Genomic DNA, 7,029 nt, shown 5'->3' with positions numbered 1-7,029 from the left:
ATTTCAAGTAAAAAAAAAAACTTTATGGTTTTAGTTTTGGTTCTAGTTAACTATAATAACCCTGCCTTTAACAGATACACACATTTAAAAGTTTAATATTTTTCAAATTCTGGTAAAAAGTGACCAAATATATTGACAAATCATCTTGCGCTCAGAGGTGCATCCAAATGTTTTTTCAGTGCCCCTCTGATATGATACTCAGTCCTGAAGGTCCAATCCAGCACGCGATCATTCCTGGCCCTCCTTTAACCGTTTAGCCCATTAGCTAGCGGCCAGTAATCACTTGTAAGCGGCTCATTATGACACGTTTTAAATGAATCCATCTGGGATCAGGGGATTTCAGACGCTCAATAGCAGGACATCTAAAGATATCCTTGACAAGGCCACCCGACAGAGGTAAAACTCTCGGCTGCTTCTGAAAACTTAATGAGCTCTTGAATTACGAAGAGCATATTTTTTCTAACTTATGTTGAATTGTGATGTGGCGATCTGCTTTTGATCAGTCTCATTGTATTAACATAAAAAAACAGTGACCGTGTTACTAAGGAATGAAGGCGAAATGTTGCATAGCAGCATTTACTACCCTTTTTATGCTTGCTTTTTTAGCATGGTGTCTACTCAGTATTCCATGGTTGGAAGTGCATGATGCAACTGCTAATATATTTTATGAAATGAGGAGATTATTATATAATCTGTAATCTGACATGTTTTGCATTTGACAACAATTAGAGTGTTTTGTTGTTCCCATGTCACATGTACAATTCCTATGCATGAAAGAAATTCTGTCATCATCTGTTTACACTATCGTTGCTCCAAAGCGTATGACAAACCTGCGTTTTTCACAGATGTTATACTGAATGTCTGTTTTTGTTTTTTTCGTTTTTTTTTGTACAATAAAAGCATACAGTAACCAGGTGCCATCAAACTTAGAAAAAGGACACTAAATCACTATAAAAACACTGTAAAAATAGTCCATATTACTCATGTGTTACTTTCTGATAAAGTCTACTGAAGCCATCCAGTATAGTTTTGTTTGAAAAAAACAAACAAACAGAAAAAACAACTCTAAAACTGTCCAAAAAATAAAATAAATATAATTTGGCCTTTTTATTTATTTATTTAAATGTGATCAAGTTTATTTGCAATTTGAGAGCTACATTGGAGAAGACTTTCTGTGTAAATGGTTACTTAAATAATTACTGATTACTTATTATTGCTTAAAAGATCACTTAAAATTCACTTCAGAAAACATTCGAAAACTTGAAATATATCACATTAGTCGTATGCACTATATGCCCTATATACTTTCATTATATGGAAAAGAGCAGCATGGATATTCTGCCAATGTTCTCCTTTTATGTTCAACAGAAGAAAGGAGGCCATACAGGTTTGGAATGACATGAGGATGAGAAAATGATGACAGAATTTTCATTTTTTGGATAAACCATCCCTTTAAGCTTCAGTAGAAAGCACACAACAGACGTAAAAACAGATATCTTTTCTTTTCCAAGAATCTCGCCTTACCATGCAGATTTTCCCTCGCCGTCTCTCAGTAGCAAAAAAACCCTGTTTTATCTGTCTTTTTGCACTTCTTAAAAGTCACTTCATCAAAGTGATGGATAATACATCCAACAAGATAGCAACGGCAGCAATTACTGTTCAGCCGTGGCATCACATCGCAGAATACACAAAATATGATTCCCCTTTTAATGCATATGACCTCCAGAATTTATTGCAGGTACGTACATTTATAAGAAAGTGGATTTTGGCAAGTTGGCACCGGTGAGCCCCCTGGGGTGTGTATTTTATACTGACAGCGAATCAGAGTTATCAGCACCTATCAGATAATGCATTTATCATTAAATTTCACATTTGCATTTCAATCTGGAAAGGAAATGAGCATTGGCGGTGTAAGATAAGAGCGGTAGGGACGACGGTAATAAACGGTCCCTGTGATCAGGCAGCCAGTAGGGCTGAGGGGGTCAGTCACACAACGATGGGGGCAAGCGCATACAAAAAGAGGCATCATAGACCAGTTAAGGCTTTCCGGAAGAAAATGCTGAGCTTTAAACTCCTGCTTTATAAAAAATGGAGGGGGGCTAAGCAGCCCAATGTCTCTCTGATCATCCATCCTGTAATGCTGAGAGAGAGACAATTCCCTCCCTATTTGTTTTGAATGAATGATTTTTGTTGGTTGTGTCGCTCATCTGTGAAAGTATCACACAAAGAAACATGTACCATAACAACACTAGACTTTTGCATTTTCTGATAGAAATGTGAGTGGTGCCTGAGGTCTCCAGATGTGTCGCGAGTGTTAGTCGGTGGGATTCTTTTCACCTGTTTTATCGCCTGCTAGGTGAAAATTGTAAATCTGATCTCTTAGAAAAAGAAATATACAAAAAGCTGCATGATTTCTGGTGTCACTCAGGTTTGGCGCATAAATGGAGCCAGACGTGTTACATGCTGAAGTTCAATATTTTGTGTTAGAGGTATAAGCACGGTTGGCTTGGCAAACACTGTTAACTAGTCTGATATCAGTCGAGAAGTTGGTGTTATAGTTTCAGTTCATTTACTGATGCATAATACTGTACATTTACAGTTATTATCTAATTACAATCAGACATTTTTTATTATTATTTATCACCATGTATGGCATATTTCAGTGTGCAAGCGCATTTTTTCTCTATTTTTACATTTATTTATTTTTACGTTTGTCATCTAACTCTCACTTGAAGTTTATCTTTAAAAACACTGATTATTTAATAACACTGTTAAATACAATAAAATGTAAACAAATTAATAAATTAATTTATAAAAATAAATAAAAATAAAAACGTATCCTCTGTAGAGTCATGAGTAAAATAAAGTAATAAATAAATTATTCACTGTATGAATTATAACGTTGTGATGCCTGAATTCCATGGTATAATTTCAATTTGCAACAATTTATGAATGTTCTATAAGTTATTTTTTCCAATTTTTTCCAAATTCCAGTTATCCAGAATTGTGATGTTGGCGCATCCCAGTAATCGTTACACCAAAAAAAGAAGGGAAAAAAATTGTGTTGTGTAACAAATGGTGTTACATATGACCCGTTTAGCTTTATTTCTTCTGTGAAACCCAAAATGTGGTGCTTTTCTGAATATCCAAGTTACAAAAGTAGATTTATACTGTCAGTCAGAATCCTGACAGTTAAAAACAGTTACAAAAAGAACAATAAAAACCACTATAAAAAAACATGAAAGTAGTCCATATGAATCATGCGCTATATTCCAAGTCCTCTGAAGTCATACGATAGCTTTGTATAAGCATCAGACTGACATTTAAGACGTTATTCACTGAATATCTTGCCTCCAGCTCTCAAATCTCATTGGAGCCACATGAGGGTGAGTAGATAATGACAGAATTTTCATTTTTGCCTGAACTATCCCTTTTAATCTAGTTTGTCAGATTCATCTCACTGCTGAATTCCATATTTACCTCCCACCACGATCTCTCTGATAGCGCCGACGGTTGCTAATGCTGTTGATAATCTTGTTACATTACACAGATACGATCTATTCTACATGCCCCATTCGCTCCTCACAGAGACATTACTGTCAAACTCCAGCAGGAATGTGGATTTCTGGCAAAATAGAATGCAAATGAGAAAATCGCCCAACAGGAAACAACCCTCTCAGAATACAGGATATGACATCGCTCACGCAGCTGCATCACTGTCTCTTGTGGAGCTGTACAGTGGACATTAATCTCCGCACGTAATAACCACATTCACTTTCACGTCATGTCTTCTTCTGAAAGGCCATTTCCCCCCTTTCATTCCTCCCATTGTGTTGGAAAAGTCAGATGGGCCTGTTATAATTTAAATAAAGATGGGAATCACACCATCAAATATGAACATCTCAAATGGCATGACTTCCTGTTCGCAGCGATTAAAAGCAAATTTATTTAGTTTAAGAGTCTACCTTATCACTTTATTTATTTTATTTTTTACTCCTTTTTTAATGTTCAAATCTGGAGTCTTTGTTATTGCCCGGCTTAAGTTAAAATGCATGATTACGATCGGAAACAGATCATTTTTAATTGTTCGGTGTGAATGGGATATTTAATAGAGAGTACATCAAAAGAAGGACAGTATCTTAATGAAGAGACTCGCACAGGTTGCTCCTGCTTTAAGAATCTTTTAAAACCAATTCCAAGATTTGCTTTAAGTGTAAAAATGGCAGAAGTTCACAAGCTTCAATGTTAAAGAGGTCACAAATCAGTGGTGTTTTACGTGGTACCTGACCAGTGTTATTTTAGTATCACTGAGATACTGTTATAGTTGTTTTAATATTTTGAATTTATATATATTTTACTTAAAGTTTTAGTAATTTTTATTAGTTTTTGTTGATTTTAAATATGTATATAATTTTTATTAATTATATATTTCAGTTTTAGTTGTTTTAGTACATCAAATTAAACTAAATGAAAATTAGAAATGTTGTCTTCAAAACTATCTGAAATTAACTAATTTTAATATATTTAATTTTAGTTTATTTAATTCATTTCAGTTAACATTTATTTCAAGTTGAATTTTTTATATATTTTAATTTTAGTTAACTATAACCATGTACCTGACAGTGTTATTTTAATTTTAGTTACCTTTTTTTGTCATTTTGTTGTTTTTGTCATTTTTATAATTATTATTTTTAATATGTATATATAGTTTTATATTTATATTATGTTATTTTAGTTTTAGTTTTGGTTATTTTAGTGCATCAAGTTAAAGTAAATGAAAATGACAAATGTTGCTTTGGCAACTAGCTGAAATAAAAGTTTGAGGTTTTTATTTTTATTTCATTTCAGTTAAACTTTATTTTATAACCTTAGTCATTTTTTTAATCTATAATAACCCTGGTACCTGATTGGCCAAACTTTGTTTGCGATCTTGTCTGTGTACCATGTTCCTTGCACATGAGAGGTGGTGTAAAACATGAAACATTACTATAATTACAATAATTTTGTGTCGCATAGAACTGATTACGAATGAGCAAAGCTAACCAAGTAGTATGTTTGTGAATGAATGTTTTAGGTGACAGATTGATTCTCATTCATGCCCATGCACTGGTTTTTCATCTCTTCTTTTTGAAGCGTGTGACTGCTTTCCATTGTTTGAACCTACTGAACGAGTCGGTGCTTTGAGTCTGAACCAGACACATTTGTGAATGACTTAATTGAGTGTAAGATTCATTGCCTAATTCAGAACAGAGAAAAAAACAGTTTTCACCACCTACTACAGTAATGATACAACCAGCAGAGAACAGATCCAAAGATTCAAGACACTTGGATGGATCAAAATGGTCAGAGAGAGGCTGAAAAATGAACACGAAAAGCTACATTATGGCAATTCTTGGCACAAAAATATGATTTGACCCCTATAAGCACTTGAGTTCCACAAAAGTTCACTTCTAGCTTCCTTCTAGTCCGTAAGCATGTTCTGATTAAAGGAACATCCAGTCTCAGCTCATAAAGGCAGTGCTCTGTTATCTGCTCCTCCGTCTCCTTCATTCTCGTTCGTCATGGGCTTCTGTATATTAGTGGTAATAGCCTGTACAGCTATTTTGTTAATTATCATGGACGTCTTTGATACATATCTTGACGCTCCTCAAGGCATAAAGAAAGTGCATGTGCAGGAACAGAAAGGGAAGGAAGCTTTTATGGATTAATGAACTTCTTTTTTGTACTTATCACTATGTCTGCCCTGAAATAGAAGCCTTTAACTTTAACGTAAAGGAGTTATACTGAGGAAAACAAGACATTTTTGTCTCTCTTGTATTAAAGTTTATATATACAACCATATATCCAGAGAAGTTGGGACGTTTTGTAAAATGCAATAAAATCAAGAATCTGTGATTTTTTTTATTTTTTTTTATTCTCTTTAACTTTTATTTAATTGACAAAAGTACAAAGAAAAGATTTCCAAAGTTTTCACTGACCAACGTAAATGTATTTTGTAAATATGAACACATTTTGTTTTTACAGCTGTAACACATTCCAAAAAAGTTGGGAAAGAGGCATGTTTAACATTGTGACGCATCAACCTTCCTTTTAATTAATTACAATGTTTCATTGGAATTGAGGATACTAATTGTTAAAGTTTTGCAAGCAAATTTTTTGTCCAGTCTCGCTTGATACAAGACTTCAGAAGCTCAGCAGTCTGTGATTGTCGTTGTCTGATTCTCCTTTTCATGACTGGTCATACATTTTCAATAGGAGTCAGATCTGGACTGCAGAACTTTTGTTTAAAAGTAGAGGCTCTGATCTTTATTTTGGTGTATTGCATATTCAAACGATATGAATATTCATACAGCAAAATATTCTGGAGGCCATCAAATTTGAGTGAAAATCATCAAAATCGCTGGCGGTGGCTAGCAACTTTTTTCAAAAATGCTGGCGAGGAAAGAGTTAAGTGTGTGTGTGTGTGTGTGTGTGTGTGTGTGTGTGTGTGTGTGTGTGTGTGTCGTTTTAGTTAAAATAAATTATATATACACTACCAGTCAAAAGTTTTGGAACAGTAAGATTTTTAATGTTTTTTAAAGAAGTCTCTTCTGCTCACCAAGCCTGCATTTATTTGACCCAAAGTACAGCAAAAACAGTAACATTTTGAAATATTTTTACTATTTAAAATAACTGTTTTCTAATTGAATATATTTTAAAATGTAATTTGTTCCTGTGATTTCAAAGCTGAATTTTTAGCATCATTACTCCAGTCACATGATCCTTCAGAAATCGTTCTAATAATCTGATTCGCTGCTCAAAAAACATGTATTATTATTATTATGTTGAAAACAGCTGAGTAGAATTTTTTCAGTTTATTTAATGAATAGAAAGTTCAGAAGAACAGCATTCATCTGAAATAGAAATCTTTTGTAACATTATAAATGTCTTTATCATTACTTTTGATCAATTTAAAGCATCCTTGCTAAATAAAAGTATTAATTTCTATAATTTCTTTCCTCCCCCCAAAAAAAGAAAATTTAAATAAAA

At 33.6% G+C, this 7,029-nt stretch overlaps 1 protein-coding gene across 1 annotated transcript in view; it reads left to right on the top strand.

Annotated features, from left to right (window-relative positions):
- LOC107666743 (zinc finger protein ZFPM2-like) overlaps positions 1-7,029 on the top strand; it is a 184,956-nt gene that overhangs the window by 63,133 nt on the left and 114,794 nt on the right. The gene's annotated exons all lie outside the window — the stretch shown is intronic.

Source organism: Sinocyclocheilus anshuiensis, unplaced genomic scaffold, assembly GCF_001515605.1.
Source record: "Sinocyclocheilus anshuiensis isolate Anshui unplaced genomic scaffold, SAMN03320099.WGS_v1.1 scaffold267, whole genome shotgun sequence".
NCBI lineage: Eukaryota > Metazoa > Chordata > Actinopteri > Cypriniformes > Cyprinidae > Sinocyclocheilus > Sinocyclocheilus anshuiensis.
This window is presented reverse-complemented; position numbering and strand designations above follow the sequence as displayed.